Raw genomic sequence first — 25101 nt, forward strand, 5'->3', positions numbered from 1 at the left:
AAAAGACAAAATTCAGTACTAAAAATAATGTTTTTTACAAGATAAATTTTCTCTTTTTTACATAGTCCATAAAAATATTGGTTTTTCGTGAAACTTGACGAACGCATATATACTATGGAGATATATACATGTAGAATTTGTTATCAAAAAAATTCAACACTTCGAAATATGATTTTTTTGGCAGAGGAGCGTACGCACCCGGGAGCCGAATTGAATTTCCGCTCGTATAGGTAGGACGAATCATAGCCTGAACTTAGAATTATTGATATTTTGTTTGTACCCTAAACTAACTAGCCCCCAGTCTAAATCGAACCCTGGAAATATTTTTCGGAAATAGAACCCCAAATCGATATTCTCACCGACTGCATTTTCCCAAATATCACAACAGCCACCTCGTGTAATCGTCGTCCGTCCCCATCGAAGCAAGAAACGCACTCCATTTCGGCGTGAGGCAAGCAAGGACGGTGATCTCGAGCTCTTGTCCCGTATATGCGCCTTGCTACTAGGCTCACAAGGGCAACACCATCAATATCGTGTGCTACAACGAAGGTGAGGCAGAACAACACACACATCAGCTAAGGCGCCAAGGCGCGCCCCTGGTCTACATTATCATCTTTGGCGCGCACCAGCAAAATCCTCGACGGAGTCTATCGAGCCACACATTGTCCTTCGTCTTTGATTTCGATGACGCCCAACCGCCTTGGGCTTCAACTTTTAGGGACACGACGACGGTGGTCCTCGTTCACGAGCATAGGGGCACGAGGGTGGTCTTCGATTTTGACAATGACGACCATCGTCGTGCTTCAACGAGCGGAAGTGTGGCATTAGCCCTCTTGTGCAAGAAGGGAGCATGACGGAGGCGCTCGACTACGAGCGGGAGGGCACAGAGCAGGCAAGGATGGGGACTCGGAGGCACCGCCGCTCATTTTTAGAGTAGCAGTCACGCGAGATGGGAACTCGCGGCAGAGGGTGAGTGTCGATGAATGGGAGGGTGAACCTCAAGCTTTGGATGCTAGTGGACGGTGCAATAGGTCCGACGCTAGGTTGCTTGGACTGGTGCGGGAGGGGATGAGGAGGAGGAGGAGGAGGAGGAGGAGGAGGAGGAGGAGGAGAGGAGGAGGAGAAGATGACGAGGAAGAAGAAGACGAGGAGTTTTGACTTGTTCGAACTTTAAGAGTTTTGAGTTAAACTGTACTTCCATTCCAAATTAAATATTACAGCTATGGTTAGACACGTTTCAGTGTGCATATTTGCTCATTTTAGAAGTAAAAAACTGCGATGATTTATTAATTTAAAAATTGATCGAGTTGTCGTCATCGTCAAATAAATAGATCGGGCTTGTGCGCGTCTCGACTGCACCCGCGTGTGCGTGCCGCCATGTGATGTGCCTACGCTCTAGCGCCGTAACAAGCTGGCGTCCTGATACGCGATCTGACAATGGAGATACACGCCACGCATCACCCATATTGGTGCTCTGCACGGGCTCTGAATTTTGTTTCGTTTGTTTGTTCGTGACTGCGTCTGTTCGTGCGATTGATTGCGTGGTGGGGGCTACTTTAATCGTCGGATCTGTGGTACGACCAATGGCTGTGATCGGAGGAGTGTGGCCTCCAGAAGTCAGAAATGATCGGGGGCTGTGACGGAACTGCTCCAGCTCTGACTTTCCCGTATTTTAAAGGTTAGTTGGGATAGCCCGATGTTCTGTCGGACGTGCTGTCACACGACGACGAAGCGATGCACGATTACTTCTGCTTCACACAAGTAGGCATGTTTGATTCATATGAATTTCAAAGAAAACTTGTACTAGGAGATTCTTGCCCATATTATTTTTTCCTATAGTTGCCATTTGATTCGGGATTCTCCAAAAAAATTATAGATTGCTTTCTTGTACTAGAATCCTATAGAAATTGAGAACCAACCTGAGGTTGGATGGTTAGGAGGATGGTTGTATCCCCAGTCCACCAGAGTTCAAACCCCAGGTTTGACATCTGTGTGTCTCATAAAGGCGGAATATTCATTCAGTGGGAGGCGACGTTCCTGGCCGACAATGAGCGCCTGTGGTGACTTCACAATTTCAAGATCTAATCCGCCGCTCGCCTTCCGGAGGTGCTCATAGGGGTAGAGTGTGCGTGTGTGCGTTCATAGGGGTGAGTGTATGCGCGTGTATGTGAGCGTCTGCGTTTGTACTGTGTTCCTCAAAAAAAAAAAATCCTATAGAAATTCTAACAAGAGGCTAGACCTTTTGGAAAATTATCTCTGTGTCTATGACAACTATAACACGTACTTGATCTCTATAGAAATTTCATGTATTTTTTTCTGTAGTGCAACCAAACCACGTCTGCAACTAATCGCTACGTTTTCCATTCATGTAGGATTTCATATGTCATGACATACTATTCCTCCGTTTTCCAATTCATGTGTTTTCCAAATCCTTTGAATCAAACAAGCCCGTAGAGTTTTCTGGTGAAGCTAGAATACTTCATTGTCATAAGATGCATCTGAATCTATAAAAAATAACATGAAATGGAGGAAGTATATGTATACATCTAGCTCATATATTGTGCAAAGTGGAGCCCTCTCTGACCGACCCGGAGGATGCCGACGGTTCTCTCGGAGGCCCAATGAACCTAATACTCGTGTCTCTCGGAGGAGGCTGATGGCCGTTGAGGCGGCGATCTTGCCTAGAATCGGGAGAGCCACATTGCCACAACTAGAATAGAAGCCGGGGGATGCACTTTTTTCTCTAGCAGCGAACTTTTTTTCCAACGGCAGAAACTAATCATTTTTCGCGCATCTATTAGTTGTGTTCGGTGGCGGAGGTCTTGATTGATTTTTATTTTTGAAGGCGTATTATTTTTAATTGCTTAAGCGTCTAGAGTTGTACTAGCCCTAGTGATGAAAGTAGGTAACTTGTTTCTTACAAAATCTGTTGCGTTTAGAGAATTCTTTCAAAATTTACTTGTGAAACATCAAACAAAGTCTGGAACTTGGTGAGGCCAAACTGAAATACAAATCTTCGGTACGCCATGGGCCACTCTCTGCGAGCTTATGCCACGTTGACATTTTCTCCTTAATATTAACCGGGTATAGTTAAGACATGACCACATACTAGTGGACCTAGGTGGCTCACGGGAGGTGAGGTCAGAAGGTCTACCAATAGGCCCATTTTCCAAGGACCAACATGGAGGCCCAGCCAGGTTGGATCCCAAGAGGAGTCTGTCTAAGAGTCTAAGCCGGTGCCCGCCTAAGGCCCAAGAGGAAGGCTTGGAGTAGAAGACACAATCGGGTTGTCGTCTTAGTCCGATACTCTGTATCCTAGTCGGTTAGGTCCATCCATGTAACCCTAGATCCGACGTAGTATATAAATCGCCCCCGTGTATCCTAAGAGCATAGAAAAACTCATTATAACCTTGCAAACATGTTGCCATATAGTCATTTTATAGAAGGAGTAGAGATCTCCACTGTTGTGGATCTCGAACCTGGGTACCTAGTGTGTACAACCACCCCGATCTCCCACACGCCTTACTCCCTGCTTCTCTCTAGGTTCTAAGGTACCACCTTGGCATACATATTGACAATATCACGAAAGGCTCCTCAAGCTCAAGCATGACTAACACGGAAACCTCCCTTTAAAAGACTCGTGTGCACCCCTCCTCTCCCTTCCTAACACATTTTGTGCTTCTGATCGATCACGCTGTTGGTGGCAAGATTGACAACTGCAAGCTATTTGCCAATTTATGTGTTCTATTTTTCCTACAATTCGTGTGAGGATTTCAATGATGATCAATTACCGTGGTACCGGATGGCTTGAAAGTAGATGCTCGATTTGGTTCATTCCGTTGATATGTTTATGTGTTGCATGATCCTCCATTTGATGGATTGAAACCCTATGTTTGCATTTAGATAAATGCATGGTAGATTTAGCCGGCCACCCTAATATTCAACCCAACGCATATATCCTCTATAGAAAAAGGGAAAAAAAAGTCCAACCCAAATCAGGTCTATCCCAACCTAGTAAAATGTCATGATTAGCAACTTCGTTAAATGGCAACTTAATATGAGTATACAAATCTGAAAATTATACTTTAAATGTTGTTGCATTTTTATTGGTAGACACATAAAGGTGAATTATTGTAAGGCGGAATGGATTCAAAATGGACTCATATGCTCAAAGACAGAGAAATACGGAGTAGGAGGGAAAAAAAAGTGAAATATAGTGATAACAATTTCTATGGAATCTATCCAAACAGTTCACTCTGAAAATCCAGATTTTAAAAAGGAAAGCCAGAGTTGCTGCCCCAACTCTGACATGCGGATTCTAGAAAGATTCATAGAATTAGAAGAACTTTCTCTCTTGGACAAGATGATAAAAGAGAAACTAAAGACACATGCACAAAAACCTCCTATAGGGATACACAAGGAAATAATACAATTGGTCAAAATGGATAATGAGGATCATCTCCATATCATTTTGCATTTCTCGACAAATATAATATGTTTGGCTATTCTAAGTGGTTTTTTTTTCTGAGTAAAGAGGAACTTGTCATTTTGAATTCTTGGGTTCAGGAATTCTTCTATAATTTAAATGACTCAATAAAAGCTTTTTTTATTATTTTAGTTACCGATTTTTTTGTGGGATTTCACTCCACACGCGGTTGGGAACTAGTAATTCGTTGGGTCTACAACGATCTTGGATGGGCACCCATAATATGTGGAAGTATCGATGTAATTTCATAGAGTCATTCGATCTGAATGCTACATGAAGAACATAAGCCAGATGACGGAACGCGGAGACCTAGGATGTAGAAGATCATAACATGAGCGATTCGGCCCAAGATCCAATAAATCCACTTAGGTCTACGTTGCCGCGATATTGTTCTATGGAAGCGGGTGGGCTGTTTTTTAGAAGTTCGGCCCGGTTTTGAATAAAAAAAAGGAGGGAGGGATTGACCTTTCTAACGCATATTTTGTCGTACCGGCATGGCCCCACTGATAAACCGGGGGAAGGCACACAAACCATTCCGGTTCAAGGGCCAACCCTGGTAGAACATGTGTGTACACGCTTGTGTACACGCATGTGTACGCCTGTGTGTACGCGTGAAGCGGGTCACTATACAAAAAAGGCAGGCAAGTGCATGAAAGGTACCAACCCACGTAAAAGTTCCTCACCATGCTAAAAATCATCGAAAAAGCCTCTGAGACCGTTTTTCCGATCGAGCTCACCCCTATCTATCGACCCGGATCAAGACCCTATCAGACCTAAGAAACCCTTTCCTCTAATAGCCCCTAGCATCAAGACAAACAACAATAAATAAATAAACCATCGACCCCTGCCCCTATCCAGGGGTTCCGAGGCGCCTGCAGCGTGCCCAACAACATAAAAGATTTTCTCCCTTCATCCCTTCCCGAACCGACGAGAGCCAACTTACCGTTACCAACCAGAATCAACTGCCTCCTTTTCCCGACCCCTATCTTGAAAAGCACCAAAACTGGCTTTCCCCTATTTCCCTAGTTTTTACCCGAGATTGAGCAACACCGAAAAGTGCTTGCTAACCGTTTTGCTAAGAAAAAGCACGTCTCTGTGCCTTTCTCAACCGAAGACCCTGACACCCGAAGACTCTTTTTAGCATGCCTTCCTGGTTAGAACTGAAAAGCCCATCATACTAGCCAAACAAAGCCACCTCAGCTAGCTCCTCATAACCTAAGCCCATAGCCTGACAAGAGCCAGAAAGGAGCACCTATCAACAAAGAGACCAGAATGCTGGCGTTTAGCCTGGCAAGTCTACCTAGTTGAGCACTCAACCCTAATGAACCAGCTTTCAACGCGAGTCGGACTCATTCACTGCTTACTTTTTTGAGGATCGTTCGTTCTTCACTCTCTACATATAGGATAAATCATACTAGTCCGGGCCTATTTCGTAGATAGTCTGAGTTCGAGCTACTGTAGTCTCCCCCGTTGACCTTCTTTTTTAGATAGAATCCTCAATGAGTGGAAAGGACTCCCAGACTTGCTCCACAGTACGAGCCCCATACAGCGAATCCTTAGAACAACTTGATTCCGTTGATTCACCGTCCATTTGTCCTTCAACCGGATTAATGGTCAACGACTTTGACAGCCTTTCCTTCACACAAGGTTTTTAATCCATCTCCCCCGCTTAGGGCAGTAAGGGGAAGTAGCGATATTCCGATTCCTTCGTGGGGAATCAACGAAGGCAGCCGCTCCAGCAGCTTTAGTACTTAAGTTAATGCCCCAGCCCTTATCCCGCGATGAGAAGGTAGATGCGGTAAGCCAACTCCTATCCTTCTTGCGGAAAGGGCATTCAATGCCATCTTCATTCCCTTCCTTGCTTCGAGGAGCAGGTCGAATAGTCAAAGAAGGGGATGGCTAATTCCAGGAATAGAGTACGACGAAAGCCCCTTGGCTATACTCTACTCTTCGCCTCCTGCTGTTCTGTTCTTTTCTTTTGGCTCGGCGGAGCGGAGCTGAACATCTGTAGCAGAATCCGAGATAGGCGAAGGAAGGTCAACTCCTTACACTTCAGAAGTAGAAGTCAACTCTTTACCTTCTTGACTGCCAGCATCAAGACGAGCGGTTACCTCAGAGCAACCCTAGGAGAAGGAATCCCTGTCTGGGTGTACTTCTTTCATACAGTGAAGAGTGCTTTGTCGCCGTGCATGGGTTAACTACCCTGCGTGTTGCCTCTGACGAATGTTAATGGGCTGCAATTTTTTGGGGGGCAAGTTATTTTTTTCTTGAGCAACGACATGGCACTGTTGACCTGCTTATTGGGTTATGAGCTTATGACCATTTGGATAGTCTAAATGACGGACGCATTGCACGACGCGGTTTTGGCAGTTTGTAACGAGGCCTAGCCCACGATCGCACATATCAACTTTCTCAAATCATCCGCCGATGCCCCCAGAAAAAAATCCGCGGATGATCAACGGATAGAGATCATCGTTATTCTTTTTTTTAAAAAAAAATCAGGTCTGTATTACTCACTTAACAAAATATTTGTTACAAGCACAAGCACAAGCACAGTCTATTTGAGCCACTTCAACCACACAGGGAGCCCTGTTCAAAAAAAAAAAAAAACCACACTCTTTAACACACCCCACTCCACTCTCTTCCGGCAAAGCCATCAAATTCATGCACCACATAATTGGCAGATCTATTTATTTTACAATTTTTCTGATCAACAAATAAAGACATAAAGTTCTTTACATTGGTCATGATCACTGATATAGGTGATTAGGTGATTTGCTACTACTCTTGGCATTTAGTTCTTGGACCACCATAGCATTGTCACATTCTTGCCCCTTCACGCACTCCTTGCTCTGCACGGCGGAGCTGTCAACGTGCATATATGTGATCTTCCTTAGAGTCCCGCAAGCTATATTGCGCCTTCATAATAAATCTCCCACTCCCACCTTGCAAGCGAGCCACTTCGGTTCAGTTGTTGCGCCATCCACAACAGACTCGTCTAGGACGCGTAGGAGAGAACCGGGTCATCTTCGTCATTACATGCATAGAGGGAGTGGCTCGCGCAGTAGACTCGAGGAGGAACGGTGGTGCTCCTGCACCGCACGTGGCCGCCTCTATCAGTGGTGGGGCAGCATGTATTTTGTGATATCGATTGACATCGCAAAAGTTTGGTTAGCACCACTATGTTGGCTATACATAAGCAACTTATGACTTAGGACTAGATATATTGATACTACTAGCCTAATATATTACTACCTCTTTCCATAAATACATGGCTTTGATTTATCAAAATTTAGATGTATGTAGATATTATTTAGTGTATAGATATATTCAAATTTAAACAAGTCTATGACATCAGAGGGAGTACATATTTGGGGAACTTCAGAGAGGCGTGAGATACGCGAACGATACCTACCGGGGCCTGGTTACTCTTGAAATAAAAAAGTGTTAATGTGCGAACAAGGGCCCCTTGCTACGGTCTCGCCCCCGGGCCCCGTGACAAGGTATCAACTTGTCAATGCCTATGGATTATAGGCTAGGGTTTAGTTAGAAGTAGAGGGTAAGTAGATCTCGAAGGTTTCAGCCGAAAAGTACTCGACGATTATGAAAACTAGGGTTTGTAAATAATGATTCGATGATCTCTTCGTCCCTCGACTCCCCCTTTATATAGGAGGTGGAGCCGAGGGATTCGTGTCTACAAGTTACAGAATCCGGGACGGTTTCTAACTCATCCCGCCAGATTACAAATAACACTTCCTATTACAACTCTAGCTTTCCTTAATATATCTTGGGCTTCCGAATCTTCTTATTCTTCGAGTAGTGGGCCTTCATTAAACCCCGGGTACTATTTTCGGCAGACCCATTTAGGGTGCCTATGTCAGTAGCCCCCGAGATTTTGCTTGAATCGTAGAGTCAAGGAAAATCTCCACTGTTTATTTTTAATCGACAGCTTTATCTTTTCTATATTTCTTCTCACAAAATTCTATATTGTACAGGGATAATGGTAGTTGGGGCTAGTTCATCTGACGGATCAGGTACTAGTTAACTGCTCTAGTGGCAATCCGTAAAAACCTACTTCAAGATCACGTCCCTGGACATGATCTCGGGATACTGGTGTAAACTTCGACAGGTGCCGCTTAAGGTCTTACCATTCTGTCGAGTCCCAGTCAAATTTATCGAGTACCTAACGCGTCCGTTAGGATTTTTCTTCGTATCTGTTGATACGGATAAAAGTAGCAGAGCACAGTCTTCGGCGATGCTACGCCTAGCAGAACGGATCTGGGGTCTTACCTTCGCAAATTTGCGGCATTCAGAAATTGATCGCAACTTTGGCGTTCTGAGAATATATTGTCGAGTGCTTTTTCGGCTGTTGGAATGGCACATTTTATCGAGTCAAATATAACTTATATTGCTCTCCCGATGGGAGTATATGTAGAGTTAATTATAACTCGAAATATACTCTTTTGCTCTTCTATTTTTCTTTTTTAATTTCATCGGGCACGCGAACAGCGTTCCCGATGGGAGTAGCCCCCGAGGCTACAGCCAAGAACTTGTGCTTGGTTGTAGGCTCAACATTTTAGTCCACCTTGTCGCTATATTGTCATTATTTCCCGATATGATCTTCATTTTATCTCTCGGGTGCGCGAACAGCGCTCCCGATGGGAGTAGCCCCCGAGGCTACAGCCAAGGACTTGTGCTTTGTTGTAGGCTCCCCCAATTTCTATATTGCCATACTCGAAATTTTACTTTTGTCGGAGTAGCCCCCGAGCATTTGGGCAAAAACTTGTATTTGACCAAAGGCTCCCGAGGTATACAAATATCTTCTTCTGTCGCCAATCTTCTTTTATTTTTCTTGTCGGCACGCTTCCCTTATTCAAATTCACTTCATCTCTGTTAATAATCGGGATATTTCTGCCTTGTGGGTCCATTGTTTCCACCACGTTGACACGTCGTGCAAGTGGGGGACACACGTCCTCCGCTTTTCTTGGCGCACGTATGGTAACGCCTATCTCAGTAAAAATACCTTTTTACCCTTTATCTAGAAGATCTTTTTTCACCACACGATTTCTTCATCCAACGGTGCATTGCTTCACCCGATTCTTATATAAACCTTTCTTCAACCTCCGTTCACTCCTTCGCTTGCGCCGCACATCTGTTCTTCTTTGCAAAAACTTCCCCTGCGCCCAACTCTCTCTGATCTTCCGCACTCACGAACATTGCTTTTTCCATTGCCATTGATGCCACCGCGCACGCGACTCACTCGCCACAGCACTCCAGAATCCAAGATGGCCGCCGGAGATCTTGAGTGGGAGAGATCTAAAATCTCCAACCAGGACGTCAACACGCTGAAGAGGCTTGGCCTGATGAAGAAAGAAGACGCCATCCGCTTTCCCAGCGAAGAAAGCTACCCCAACCCTCCAATGGAGTACCGGGTTAGTTTCGTTGATCACCTCATTCGCGGCCTTTCGGCTCCAATTCACGATTTCCTCCGCGGCCTTCTTTTTGTTTACGGGATTCAACTGCACCAGTTGACCCCCAATTCCATCCTTCACATTTCCATTTTTATCACACTGTGCGAATGCTTCCTTGGAATCCCTCCTAATTGGGCTCTGTGGAAACGCATTTTCTGCCTCCGCCGCAATGGCTCCCACAACGCCACCTATAACATAGGCGGCGTTGTTATCTGTGTCCGAACTGACGTTGATTATTTCGACGTCAAGTTTCCTGATTCTGTCCAAGGATGGCGCAAAAGATGGCTCTACATTCACGAAGAAAGTGCCAACTCTGTGGAACACAACATAATCCCTTTCGACGGAAGTGCCAGAATTCAGCGCCGCCGTTCCTGGGACGCTGAAGTTTCCGAAGAAGAGAAAAAGGCGACAGAAGCACTTATGTCTCGTATTCATCAGCTTCAAAATACTCGAGGCAAAGAACTATCCGGTGTTCAAATCACTGCCTACTTCCTTAGGATTAGAGTGCAACCTCTTCAGGCTCGCAAAAATCCCCTTTGGACGTACTCTGGTGAAAATGACGCCAATAGAATCTCCAGTGATCTTTCTACAAAGGACTTGGAGAAATTGATTCGAAGAGTTTCCCGCCTGGCTAAGAAGGATCCTATTCCCTCCTCTTGTCGCGTGGAACCATACAGCTCCTCCAATCCTCTCCCCGAGGTATTTTGTTTTCTCGAGTTTCTGTCTTGTTCCGAACTTTCCCTACATCTCATTGTATTGGTATCTCTCTAATCTTTCGTTTGTCGCTATTTTCTTGCAGAACCATCCTACTATGGCTTCCCTTCCTCCTCTTCCTGAGGATGGAGAAGTCGAAGAACAGGCTATCGTTGCCGAAGACACCCAAGGTTCTTCTATTCCTGAAAGTGAAGTCGTAGGTTCTCACAAATCTGCGGCTTCCCACGAAAAAGAAGTTGAATCTGAAGCCAGCGAATCGACGCAATCCCTTCCTCCTGCTGTTTCCCCAAGGAACAAAAGGAAAAGGAATAATGCCGAGGATTCTGGCACTTCTAAGGCTGAAAAAGTTGTTCCTTCTCATCCGAAGGTAGCTTATGATCCTTATAGTGAATCCTTCGTCAGCTCGTAAGTCGCCTTTATTTCTCCCTTTTTCTGTACTCGAGGAGTTTATCTTGTCTTGCTTTTTATGCTGCCGATTTTTGATCAACAGTGATGACGAAGAAGAAGTACCAACTGTTGACGTAGCTCCTCGGACAAGCACGTCACATACTGTACTTGCCTCAGACACGCTAGTTGAAGGAGAAGAATCCTCGCCTCCTCAACAAAACGTCGTCACCACAACTCCGCCAGCAAGCCCCCTTGCTCCTTCACCAAAAAGGACAAGGATTGAAAAAATTGTTGAACCTGTTCCTCAATTGGGCAGCTCGTCGACTCTGCTCTTAGATGATGTAAGTTTGTCGATATCTTTATTTCCTCTATTTTGCTTTTACACGCCTTCACTATCTTTTTCATGTCGATGTTTCTCTTGCTGTGTTCTTCTTTAACAGCCTATGATCAAAGAGCTTCTCCGCATCGGATCCCAATTCGTTGGGTATCGTGAATATGCTAGCAGAGCCGAAGGTAATCAACTTTTATATTTGCCGTGTTTTCTTGACTTTTTGCTCCTGTTGCTTCTCGCGATTTTTGATCTTTCTTCTTTCTTTTTATATCTCGACAGAGAAACTTGCAGAGGCCAACAAACGTGTCGACGCACTTGCTCAAAAACTTGAGCAGAGTGAGGCGGCTCGGAAGAAAGCCGAACTTGTTGCTAGCGAAGCCAAAGCCGAGGCTGATGAAGCCAAAGCAAAAGCTGCTAGTGTCGAGGAACTGCAGAAAAGACTTGAGGATGCTGCATCTGCCTTAAACGAGCACAAAGCTGCACAAGCTTCTCGTGAACAGGGGATCCTCAAGCGCCTGAAATCACAAAGTCGACGCACTCACAGTAATATTATTGATCCCTTCTATTTTTATGAGAACCGCTGTTTCTTGTTGCTGACCAACGTTTTGTTTCCTTGGTAGACCAAACAAACCAAGATTTTGATCTGGAGAATCCTGTCGATGACCCTCTCCTTGACGCACTTTCCTATCTGGAACTTCATGGGTCCGAAATTCGTGAAGGCGTGGCAAATGCTAATGCATGTTTGTCGGCGCTGTTCCCCTACTTCTTCCCGAAGAAAGAGGAGCCCCTGACTTTCCTTACCCTTGCCAAGATGTTCAATTCACCAGAAGACCTTGGACTGAAGATGCGCCAAGAAAATATGAAGATTGCTGTCGAAGGCACTGTTGCTCAGTTGCCGACAGCCAATGACCGTTGATTGGACAAAAGTTGGCGACACCGATCAGATAGAGCAATCAAGGTGGAGGTCCCTGATTAAGGCAGCCAAGCCCAACACGAAGAAAATCTTGGCTTATCTCGGGATCAAACCAGCTTCGACTCCTAGCTCATCAAGGCCGGAGGTCTAGTTGCATGCCTCTTTGTTTTTCTTGCTCTGTTTCTTTTGTTCTTGTCGCCAAAGTAGTTATTTGGCGACACGTACTTTGTTAGCTCCATTGTAAGGCCTTTGTAATTATTCCGGAAGATTAATGAAGACTCTATTTTTTGCTTGTTGATTGATGTTATCTTGTTTTATTATATTTCAGTTGGTAATTGATAACTATACTCCATCTTCCGCTCCTTCCAATGTTTCGCCTTCTTCCTCTTGCTTGAAGAGAATTCTTGCTGATGCCACACCTGTCGACGATTCTTTGCCACAAGAATTGGATGAACTTCGGCAGCAGCTTCAGTATGCAAAGAAGCAGACTCTTGTGATGATGGAAAAATCTCGTAAGTCATCTGAAGCCGAAAAAGTTGCACTTCAGCAAGCTTGCGAGGCCATGGCTGCTAAGGAAATTGCTGCTTCCGAGGCTGAAAAGGCGACTACTCGAGAAAATTTCATGCTCGAGTTAATGAATGAAGCCAGTGCGGATATGTCGGGTATGCTTGTTTCATCCTCCGATATCTTTCGTCTTCATGCTATGTCTCTTAAAATTTTCTACTCCGTTGTTTCTAATAGGTTCCTTTGCTGATGCTGCTGCCGAGGAAGAGAGGGTAAATACTAGGACGAACCTCCTTGTTAACCTTTCCCTTGACCATGGTTTATTGTTTTGGGCTACCCCGGAGAGGACCCGCCAAATTGTCAGATTTCAGGATCGCACCTCTCAAACTCGTGACTTCCTTGACTTCTGTACCAAGACCCTGTCCATGGTTTACAACTCCATGTTTCCTCGGAACGTGCAACCAAAAACTCTTCCCGAGTTAATGGAGAAATTTAAGGATGCCCATAGGATCCATGACTTTGTCAGAGCCCAACTGGTAGCTGGCGCCAGATTTGCCCTTATCATGCTTCAGATTTGCCACTCGAAACTTGACCTGACCCAAGTTGTTGCGAAAGTTCACGAGAAGGTGAAACGCCGAAGAGTTGGTGTCGACCGAATTAACACGAAGGTTTCGCCTATAGCCGAAGAAATGATTGAAGACCTTCTTCGGATGGATGCCGACTTTTTTGCAGATGGTCATTATGCTGATTTTCTTGGCGCTGCTCCTGAAGAGAACAGAATTACCCTTGATAACATATTGAATCATGACTGATTATTTTCCGTTGGTAGATAACTCTTTTTTGTAACCCATGATTGTGATTATATTGTGAAGCAATCATCAGATTTCTATATTTGTATAGCCCCCGAGTGTTTCGGTGGCTGTTTTCTGTATTTGTGTGTCGCGAGGTTTTGAACCAAGGCGTTTATTCAATATGTAGTTTTGCCGAGAATCAGCCTTCGGGCTTTTGTTGAGTACTATTTTGTATCTTTATTGACTCGCGAGGTATTTTGATACCAAGGCGAAGTTTTTCCTTTTTTCGAGGAACTATATTGAGATTCGTCGGGTCGGAGACTTTTTGACCGTGTCGATGGAGAAAAGTTATATTGACGCTATCTTTATTATATTGCAGCACCACGAGCCCGCCTCATTAAAAACCTTTCCCGGCCCCACTCGGTGCCCCGAAAAAGGAAAAGAGTGCGTCTGAAAACTCGTGGGCGTTTCAGTACATTGAAGTTTTACAAGGACTATATTTCAACTCTAGGCATAGAACCGCCTGAGTTGCGCCACGTTCCAAGGGTTTTGCTCCTCCACCCCTGTCTTCTTGTCCTTTAGCCTGTATGCTCCTCCTTCGATTACTTCCGTGACAATGTAAGGACCAAGCCATGGTGACTCGAGTTTTTCATGACTTTTTTGCGTTAGCCGAAGAACTAGGTCTCCCACCTGAAAAGATCTTGGCCGTAAACGTCGACTGTGGTAATTCTTCAAGTCCTGTTGGTATTTGGTTACCCTTGATAGTACTTCATCTCGAGCTTCATCAAGTGCGTCGACGTCGTCTTCCAATGCTATCTTGGAAGTTTCTCCATTATACTCGGTGACTCTGGGGGAGTCGTGCTCTATTTCTATTGGTAGTACTGCCTCTGCTCCATGGACCAGGAAAAACGGGGTCTCCTGTGTCGCCGTATTTGGTGTTGTTCGGATGCTCCACAACACACTTGGTAGTTCTTCTGGCCAGGTATGTCGAGCTTTTTCTAGTGGTCCTAACAGGCGTTTCTTGATGCCATTGCAGATGATGCCATTGGCTTTCTCGACTTGCCCATTGGTTTGAGGATGTGCAACTGACGCAAAGTGCAATTTGATACCCACTTCTTTGCAATAATCTTTGAATTCGTGGGATGTGAAGTTACTGCCATTGTCTGTGACGATGCTGTGGGGCACTCCGAATCTAAAAACGAGGCCTTTTATAAATTTTACTGCGGATGCTCCGTCTGGTGAATTTATCGGCTTCGCTTCTATCCACTTTGTAAATTTGTCGACAGCTACTAGCATGTACTCCTTTCCTCCTGGCCAAGACTTGTGTAACTTGCCCACCATATCAAGTCCCCATTGGGCAAAAGGCCACGACAATGGTATTGGTGTTAGTTCTGCTGCTGGAGAGTGAGGTTTTGCGGCGAACCTTTGACACGCGTCGCACGTTCTTACTATTTCCTTGGCGTCCTTGATTGCTGTCAACCAGTAGAATCCTGCCCGAAAAACCTTGGCTGCAATAGCTCGACTACTTGCGTGGTGGCCACATATTCCTTCGTGTACATCCTTCAGAATTATTCTTCCTTCTTCGGGTGTGACACACCTTTGCAGGACGCCTGAAATACTTCGTTTGTACAATTCTCCTTTGACCACCGTGAAAGCTTTGGAGCGTCGAATTACTCGCCTTGCCTCAACTGGATCGTCGGGTATTTCTTTCCTGAGGATGTATGATATGTACATCTGCATCCATGGTATCTGTATCATCATGATCAGGTCTTGATCTTCTTCTTCTTCTTGCTCTTCCTTGGTAGCCCCCGAGGGTTTCTTCTCCTTCTTTTTTGATTTTGCCGATTTAGTAGACCTCTCTGTTATCTCTTCCCAAAATACACCCGGAGGAATTGCAAGGCATTGCGACCCGATGTTTGCAAGAACGTCAGCTTCGTCGTTGCTCAATCTACTAATATGATTTACTTCGCATCCATCGAACAACTTCTCGAGCTCGTTGTACACTTCCTTGTATGCCATCATGCTATCATTGACTGCGTCACATTGGTTCATAACTTGCTGAGCCACCAATTGTGAGTCGCCGAAAATTTTTAGTCGAGTTGCACCGCAAGCTTTCGCCATCTTCATCCCGTGTATGAGTGCTTCATATTCTGCTTCGTTATTGGATGCGTTAGGGAACGTCATCCGAAGGACGTATTTTAACTTGTCGCCTTCAGGTGATATAAGTACTACTCCTGCGCCAGCTCCTTCAAGTCTCTTGGACCCATCAAAGTTCATGGTCCATGTTCTCGACAAGTCTGGGGGTCCTGTGTTTTGCAGCTCCATCCACTCTGCGATGAAGTCTGGCAGAACTTGCGACTTGATTGCTTTTCTTTTTTCATACGTGATGTCCCGAGGGGAAAGTTCTATTCCCCAAAGGGAGACACGACCCGTAGCTTCTGGATTGTTTAGTATATTTGACAAGGGAGCTTCATTGACCACTATGATCGGGTGTGCCGAAAAATAGTAGCGCAATTTTCGTGCTGTTGTGAGCACTCCATATGCTAGCTTTTGGTACTGAGGGTACCTTTGTTTTGATGGCGATAAAACTTCGCTGATGAAGTATACTGGCCTCTGTACTCCGTGGAGTTTTCCTTCTTCTTCTCTTTCGACAACTAGCACCGTGCTTACCACTTGGGGCGTGGCTGCAATATACAGCAGGAGAGGTTCCTTTTCCTTCGGCGCCACCAGAATTGGTGGTGTCGAAATTGTGCGCTTCAAATCCTCGAAGGCTCTATCGGCCTCTTCGTTCCACTGGAATTTATCTCCTTGCTTTATTAGAGCGTAAAAAGGTAACGCTTTTTCTCCCAACCTGGCGACAAATCTGCTCAAAGCTGCGACTCGCCCAGTTAGCTGCTGTACTTCTTTCAACTTTGTTGGCTTTCTCATTGTTACTATAGCTTGTATTTTGTCGGGATTTGCTTCAATCCCTCTTGCTGAAACTAAGAACCCCAGAAGTTCTCCTGCTGGGACGCCAAAAGAACACTTCGTCGGGTTCAGCTTGAGGCAGAATTTGTCGAGGTTGTCAAAGGTTTCCTTGAGATCCTCGATCAGTGTCGCCCCCTTTTTTGACGTTATGACGACATCATCGATGTATACTTGCACGTTTTTCCCAATCTGTGTCGCCAAACACTTCTGCATCATCCTCTGATATGTTGCTCCTGCATTTTTTAGACCAAAGGGCATTGTTCTGTAGCAAAACACGCCGTATGGTGTAATAAACGCGGTCTTTACTTCATCTTCTTCTTTCAATCTGATCTGGTTATAACCAGAATATGCATCCAGGAAGGAAAGACGTTCGCATCCAGCCGTGGAGTCGATAATTTGATCGATCCTCGGGAGGGGAAAGTGATCCTTTGGACAATGTTTATTGAGACACGTAAAGTCGACGCACATGCGAAGGACTGTCGTGTGTTTCTTTGGCACCATCACTGGATTAGCTACCCATGTGGCTTCTGTGGATATCTCTTTGATAAAACCAGCATCCTTGAGTCGATTTATTTCTGATAACATAGATTTGCGGTTTGGTTCCGAAAAACGCCGCAAGGGTTGTTTGATTGGTCTCGCGAGAGGATCTAAGTTGAGGTGGTGCTCGGCAAGTTCCCTGGGTACTCCTGGCATGTCAGCTGGACACCATGCGAAGATTTTCCAGTGCTCGCGGAGGAACTTGACGAGCGCGCTTTCCTATGCGATATCCATATTTGTTGCAATGGATGTCGTCTTTTTCGGGTCTGTTGGGTGAATCTGCACCTCCTTAGAATTTTTCTCGGTATTGAAAGTTGATTCTTTATTTGGCCTTCCAACATCTGGCAGCACGTCGTAGTCAGTCATACTTTTTGACGCCAAATACTCAGCTTGCATCCCGAAAGTTTCTGATAGTCGATGAAAATCCTTGTCGCACTTATCGGCTAGGGCGAAGCTTCCTTTGACTGTGATTGGTCCCTTTGGTCCAGGCAATCTCCACAACAGGTATGTGTAATGTGGCACCGCCATAAATCTAGCGTATGCTGGTCGTCCCAACAAAGCGTGGTACTGTGACGGAAAATCCACGACTTCAAATTCCAGCCTCTCGATTCTATAATTCTCTCGAGTTCCAAACTGAACGTCGAGATTGATCTTCCCCAATGGATAATTTGGCTTCTCCGGTGTGATACCGTGGAACCTTGTGTCTGTTGGCTTCAAGTTCGCTAAGGATATGTTCATCTTCCTCAATGTGTCTGCATACATGAGGTTTAAGCTGCTGCCGCCATCTATGAACACTCGGGAGACATCAAATCCCGCAATAACTGCTGGCAGAATAAGTGCTGACTGCCCTGGTCGAGGAACTTGTTGCGGATGATCTGCTATGGTGAAACCAATATCTTGCCCTGACCAATTAAGATACTCTACAGTTGGTGGAGGCATTTTTTCTGCCATAAACACCTGTCGTGAAATTACTTTTTGAGCTCTATTTGATGGCCTTGCCTTCTGAATCATCGACACCGCTCCGTGAGAGTTGGGATCAACATAAGGTGGTGGTGGTGGTGCTGCCGCTATTCTGAGCTGATGTCGATTATCTTCTGTAATCGCGGGAGGAGGTGGTAAGTGAATCTCGCTCCTGGGTTCTCGCGGATTTCTCTGTGCTGCCCGAGCGTTAGCGTGCTCTGCATACCTGAACATTGCCTGGAAATTGCGACAGTCTTTCTGCAGGTGTCCTGACTGTCTTTTACCGTTGCTGTCGATGAAAAAGTGCATCTGGCACGGCCCATTCATCATGTCTTCAGGGGACATGAAAGGCCTTGGGAACCTAGGCCCGCTGTTTTGCCTGCTGTTGCGAGAATCATCTCTGTTGTCACCTCGCTGTTCACTGCTTCTCTGATAATCATCTCTGTTGTTTCCTCCTGTGTTTGTCCGAAAACCTGCCGAAATTTGCCCTGGAACGTCGTAATTCGGGTACTGCCGAGGAAATCGTCGCCTCGATTGATAGTTTCGACTACGGTCCTCCTCTGGGGACCTATGCCGTTTGTTGTGGACAGCGTCTTCTCCATCTGCCCATTTGTTTGCAATCTCCATTAACGCGGATACTGTCTTTGGATTGGTCCTTCCCAAGTCCTCGACAAAATCTCCTCGCCTGACTCCTGCGACAAACGCATCTATTGCTCTTTCGTCAGATATATTTTCTGCTGAGTTTTTAAATGTATGGACCGGCCCTGGCAATGATGAGCAATGGCCATTACATCACTGGCCTCTAACTACACGACGACGTCATCAAAGAAGGGGAATATGAAGAAACTACTATGGGAGAACCCATCACTTGGGATGGTGAAACTCAACCTAGATGCATCCTTTATCGAGGCAACAAGGTCAGGTGGAACTCGACCTGTACTAAGGGATGCCCACGCCTTTTTCATTGGTGCATCAAATCAGATTCTCCTTTGGTTTCAGATGTTGAAATAATGGCTCTCCAACTTGGCCTCCTATCAGGGCATCTTCAATGGAACGCCACGAACGGACCAAAAGCATCTGTGCGGACAAAAACGTGCTCCAACAGTTGGACGTAAAATAATCGCAGTGTCCGTCTGATGCAAATGTGGTTTGCTTCGGCGTGTCCATTTTGGCCTGCTTAGCCCCTCTCTCTCCTTATTTAATAAACTAGCACAGTGGCCCGCGCACATGCGCGGGCAACCTCTTCATGATTTTTTTTCAAGTTTTGTACAATCATTTTAAAAGCTCATGAGATTTTTGCTTTTATTAAAAAAATGCTAAATGCAGTATGTAAGAAACCTATTCATTTTCATTTCTTAATTATTAATACATAGTACTTTTGCTATAATTAATTATGATTTTTTGAAAAGTCAAGCTAGGTACAGCTGGCAAATTTTTATGCGATCATCTATAGCTATGGATTACTTTAACATTTTTTTTCCAATTACAGATACTGCTAGCATGGAAAATTTGTGCATTTAAAATGTAATTAAATGACACCAGGATATGAAAAGTAAAATTAAGGTTTAAATAATGGTAAAAATCAAGGAAATTATGTAAATAAATTTATGCTTCAATATGGTAAATGGATCTTTCCTAACACTTTTTTGAAGATTGTGTTGGGATTCGTAGCATAGAAAACAAAAAAAATTCCTACCGCGAGAACGCAATCCAAGCCAAGATGCAATCTAGAAGACGGTAGCAACGAGGGGATGAACGAGACTAACCCTTGAAGATTTCCAAAGCCTACAAGAGGAGGCTCTCGTTGCTGCGGTAGACGATCACTTGCCGCTTTCAAAAGCGCGTAGAAGATCTTGACGGTGCCACAATTGTTGGGGGGATAACCCCCGGTATGCCAAAGGCATGCCAAACCGGATGGTTTGAGCCATCGAGATACCGGTTTAATGTTCTTACCGGAAACAAAGGTAGGAGTTTGGGCTAAGTGAAGCTAAGCCGGAATCCCCAAAGGGGTATGCCGGAACCCGGTAAAGAAGTTACCGGAAAGAAGGGCCTGTCGGCAGGACTGGTCAAAGATTCTCTTCAGAGCAAGAAGACAAGGATGAGCTAAGCAAAGTGACTTTAATCAGAGCCCTGGCGCCAAAGAGAGGGATGACGCTAAAAGAAGCCGGAGGACGTCAGCAGCCCTGATTAAAGAGGACCCCGGCGACATCTATGATTAAAGTAGCTTTGTAAAGTAGTTTGTCCAGTCAAAGATGCCATTAGGGTTTCTTGTTCTGTAAGCCACCCTCTCCCCTATATAAGGAGAGGGGGTACTGCCTCTTACAGGCGCGTGTCGACAGAAGGAATTAGACAATTGAACTTGTAACCATGTTGAGATCAATGAAGCAAGCGATCTAGTAAAGAGTTCTTCCTCTTGTCTCTCTTCTTGTATACCGGCCTCTGGCTGTGTTCTTGAGGAAAGCACCCGGAAGTTCTTCCCATCTAATCGCAAACCCTCCCCCGAATCCTCTAGTGTCCATTCGGCCCCAATCTAAGCCATCCTATGGCATCTGCTCGTTCACCACGACGACAGTTGGCGCCCACCGTGGGGCAGAAAGTGGCGCTTGAAGGAGTTCACATTCGGGCGGGCATCCTCGAGGTCGCCGGCGAGCGTACGGTGTCCGCGCTCGTGCAGCGCATCTACGCCATGGACTTCATCAACGACAACGCGGGCTGCTTCGCCAACGGCGGCATCTTCCCCAAGAACGGCCGCATCATCGAGTTTGGCAGCCACCGCGTCTACTTCGGCACCGTCCCTGTGCGCCAGCGCCTCTCGCCGGTGCTGGTGGCACCGGACCCGCCAAGATGGCTCTGTGCTGGCCGCGCCGCCGGCAGCGTCGAGGTAATGATGACCGGTGTGGTTGGTGCAGGAAAAGAGGCTGTGGGTGAAGGTGCTGGTCGTGCGGTTTCGACCCGTGCGGCCAAGCCACCGCTGGAGCGCAACGCAGGCGCAGCGGGAGCATCATCCGCACCACCGGAAACACCGCTCCAAGCGGCGATGAACGTCCTCGCCACCCCCATCGCGCAGAACATCGATCCGGCAGCGGCTCAGGCGGAGCTGGAGGCGCAGCGCCAAAAGGTGCTCGAGAGCGGCAAGGACATCATCCGGGCGCAGCGCGAGCTGAACCTTACCCTACGTGAGTACAACGCTGCCCATGGCTTTGCTTCTGTTAGCGTGCATGCTGCTAGGATGCCGGAAAACCGGCTAAAAGCTCGCAACCTAGATCAGGATTTGCGCAAAGAAATTCATGCCGGCAGGAGTACCTCTGCATCTGTTAGCATCGTGGAAAAACCTAAGTACAGTAGCCCGGATAAAACCATAAAAGCTGCTAAAGCTGTCGTAGAGCTATGCGAGTCGCTTTCCGGAGATGCTTTGGTAAAACAGCAAGAGCGTGTTAGAGAGCTGCTGGAAACTATTGAGCAGCAGAACGCTGAGCAGCTGGCTAAGTTGAACAAGGCCGCGGCCTCAAAATCCGCGCGTTCAACAAAGAATGCCTGTAGCAAGTCCCATGGGCAGGCTTCGTCCCCCCATCCGGACAGAAGAAGAGAAAAAGAAGTGAATGCGCAGCAGATGACTGTGTATGATCTGGTTCTTGCCGAAAAGCAACAAGCCGGGCAACATGATGCCGGTAGAAAAAGCCAAGGGGCAGAACGAGGCTACGCCAGAGGAGGCTATGCCGGAAACAATCATGCCGGTAGATATGAAACCGGGCAAAATTATCGAGCTGCAAGGGCAGCGTACGATGAGGAGGAAATAGATCCCCCGAGGTACCGGCAGGCAAGGGCCGCGGTACCGGAATGTTATGATGAAGCTGATTCTGCAAGACCGGCAGCATACCGGAACCCATTGGGAGAACGCCTGGGAGAGAGATACTTACCGGAACGGGATGCGAGGCACCGTCTGGATAGAGTATACTTGTCAGAAATGATCGAGGAGGAAGGTCCCCCAGGCCCAAAGTGCTTTGGCCCAAGGATCATGAAGGAAAAACCACCAGTGCGCAACTTTATGTTGCCCCGTGACACAAAAACATACGATGGCACTATAAAGCCGGAAGACTGGCTCGCTGATTACGTGACCGCGGTATACGTCGCAGGCGGTGGAGGAACCGTAGCAGGAGGAGGAAATCGGCGTTGGGCCGTGAGGATCATACCATCGTTTTTGGTTGGGCCGGCAAGAATCTAGCTGAACAATTTGCCGGCAGGAAGCATAAATGGCTGGCTGGATTTTGAGGAAGCTTTTGTGAGCAATTTCAGCAGCACCTATCAAAGGCCAAACAGGCCGCAGCAACTCGCTCTGTGCGTACAACGTGCAAATGAAACAGACCGGGATGATCTGGCCCGGTGGAACACTACAAGGAACTCCTGTGAAGGGGTAATCGAGGCACATGCCATTGCTTGGTTTAGCAGTGGGTGCAGAAGAGGTTCACCGTTGTGGCAAAAGCTGCAGCGAAACATGCCGACAACGTTGGCAGAGATGATACGTGTGGCGGATAGCTATGCGTTGGGAGACCCAACGCAGCCGGCAGTGCAACCTGAGCCGGAACAGCTGCGCCACGAACAACACCGGGATAACCGGAATAACAAAAGAAGAGAAGATTTTCCGGATCGAAGGTACGGTCCGCAGCAAGTTGCTGCTGTACAGGAAAACTCTGAGGCCAACGGCAGTCAGAGGCAAGGAACCGGATCGCAGCCATGGGCGGGTCCTAAGAAACAATGGGTGGAAAAGAAACCCTGGGTCCAGAAAAGAAACTGGCAAGAATCCGTGAAATACACCATGGAAGCTGCCATGGACCAACCTTGCCGGTGGCACACACCGAATCCGGCACACCCGTCAAACCACCTGACGAAGGATTGTACCTGGACCAAGTACTTGATGCAAAAGGGAGCAGTAAAAGATGCACAACCACCACAAGACATGCCGCGGCAACAACAGCTACCGCCACCACCACCACTTACCGGGGCAAACGCCTTACCGGTGCAGCCAAACCGGCAGCAGTACCAGCAAGTTAACCGGGTGGAGCAAAACGATAACCAACCGCCTCCACCGGCACCTTTAGGCCGGAATGTTTACGAAGACCCGCATATGTGCTGTGTTATTTTTGTCACTGAGCCAACAGACAGGCAAAGTATGCATCGCCGCTTCATGGGAGTAAACGCCGTGATGCCGGCAGTTCCCAAATACATGCCATGGTCCAATCAAGAAATTACCTGGTCATCTAAGGATCACCCCAAAATCATGCCGAATCCGGGTGGATATGCTCTTGTTGTGGACCCCATCATGAAAGGGCCGCAAACTCGAGTAAAGTTCAGCAAGGTGCTGATAGACAACGGCAGCAGCATAAACATCATGTACAAGCACACCATGCATACGCTAGGCATAACGGAAAACATGCTTCAGCCCACGCGTACAACGTTCCACGGAATCGTTCCAGGCTTGTCCTGTGCCCCGGTAGGAAAAGTTCGGGTGGACGTAGCATTTGGAGGACGCGACAATTGCCGGGTTGAAAATGTTGAGTTTGAGGTGGTGGATCTAGACAGTCCTTACCATGCGTTGTTGGGAAGACCAGCATTAGCAGCTTTCATGGCTACCACTCATACGGCTTACCTCAAGATGAAGATTCCGGCACCTCGTGGACCCTTAACTGTGGTGGGGAACTACAAAGTCTCACTGGAAACTGCATCTGCCGGATCGAACCTAGCGGAATCGCTGGTGATCGCGGAGGAAAAGAGAAGGATGCAAACAGCGGTTGCGCTGGCTCAGTCCTCACAGTTGAGCTTAGAGGCAATGAGTGGAAACTTGGGCTCACCGGCATTCAAGCCCACGAATGAAACAAAGGACATTGTGCTGGATCCGGCTTACCCAGAGCGCACAGTTTGCATCGGTGCCGGACTCGATCAAGCATAGGAAAGCGCGCTCGTCAGCTTCCTCCGTGAGAATCGGAATATCTTTGCCTGGTCAACTGATGATTTGGTAGGTGTTCCGAGGGAGCTGGCTGAGCACTCTTTAAATGTCCGCAAGGACGCCAAGCCGGTGCGACAACCCTTGCGCCGGTTCGCTGAAGATAGAAGGAAAATCATAGGAGAAGAGGTAACCAAACTGCTTGTTGCCGGATTCATTGTGGAGGTCACGCACACAGAGTGGCTGGCCAATCCGGTAATGGTCGAAAAGAAAAAAGATGAGAACCTGGAGGCAAAAGCTCCGAAGGTGTGGCGCATGTGCATCGACTACACCAACCTAAACAAGGCTTGCCCAAGAGACCCTTTTCCTCTACCACGGATCGATCAAGTGATTGATTCAACTGCTGGGTGTGAGTTGTTGTCCTTCCTGGATGCGTACTCCGGTTTCCACCAAATTCCCTTGAAAAAGGAAGATCAAATAAAAACTGCGTTCATTACCCCGCACGGGGCTTATTGCTATGTCACAATGCCTTTTGGTTTGCGCAATGCTGGTGCAACGTACCAGCGCTGTATGCAAAAATGCTTGTTTGATCAAATCGGAAAGAATGTGCAAGTCTATGTGGATGATATTGTGATAAAAACTAAGGTAAAGAACACCTTAATCGATGACATCCGGCAAACATTCGACAACCTAAGACGGTTCCGGATGAAACTCAATCCGGCAAAATGCACCTTTGGTGTCCCTGCCGGCAAGTTGCTCGGTTTCCTGGTATCAAGCCGGGGCATTGAAGTCAATCCGGTAAAGATCCGGGCGATAGAAAGAATGACTGTCCCACGAGAGCTAAAAGATGTGCAAAAATTTACCGGTAGCTTGGCATCGCTAAGCCGGTTCATAAGCAGATTGGGAGAAAAAGCCCTACCACTATATGCTCTCATGAAAAAATCTGACACGTTCGTCTGGACCCCTCAGGCAGACGCAGCGTTTAAGGAACTAAAAGCAATGCTGGCCACAGCGCCCATACTGGCTTCACCTCTAGAAAGAGAGCCTATGCTATTATACATAGCAGCAACAAACCGGGTTGTGAGCGTAGTAGTTGTGGTTG

General features: G+C 46.6%; 1 protein-coding gene across 2 annotated transcripts in view; it reads right to left on the reverse strand.

Moving 5' to 3' along the window:
- Nucleotides 1–7100: 7100 nt before the first annotated feature.
- LOC127317621 (uncharacterized) overlaps nt 7101–25101 on the reverse strand; it is a 93736-nt gene continuing 75735 nt past the window's right edge. For both annotated transcript variants that reach the window (XR_007861298.2, XR_007861296.2), the window contains exon 7: nt 7101–7578. The gene's annotated coding sequence lies outside the window, so the exon portion shown is untranslated. The remainder of the gene's footprint in view (nt 7579–25101) is intronic.

Source organism: Lolium perenne, chromosome 7 (assembly GCF_019359855.2).
Source record: "Lolium perenne isolate Kyuss_39 chromosome 7, Kyuss_2.0, whole genome shotgun sequence".
Classification (NCBI taxonomy): domain Eukaryota; kingdom Viridiplantae; phylum Streptophyta; class Magnoliopsida; order Poales; family Poaceae; genus Lolium; species Lolium perenne.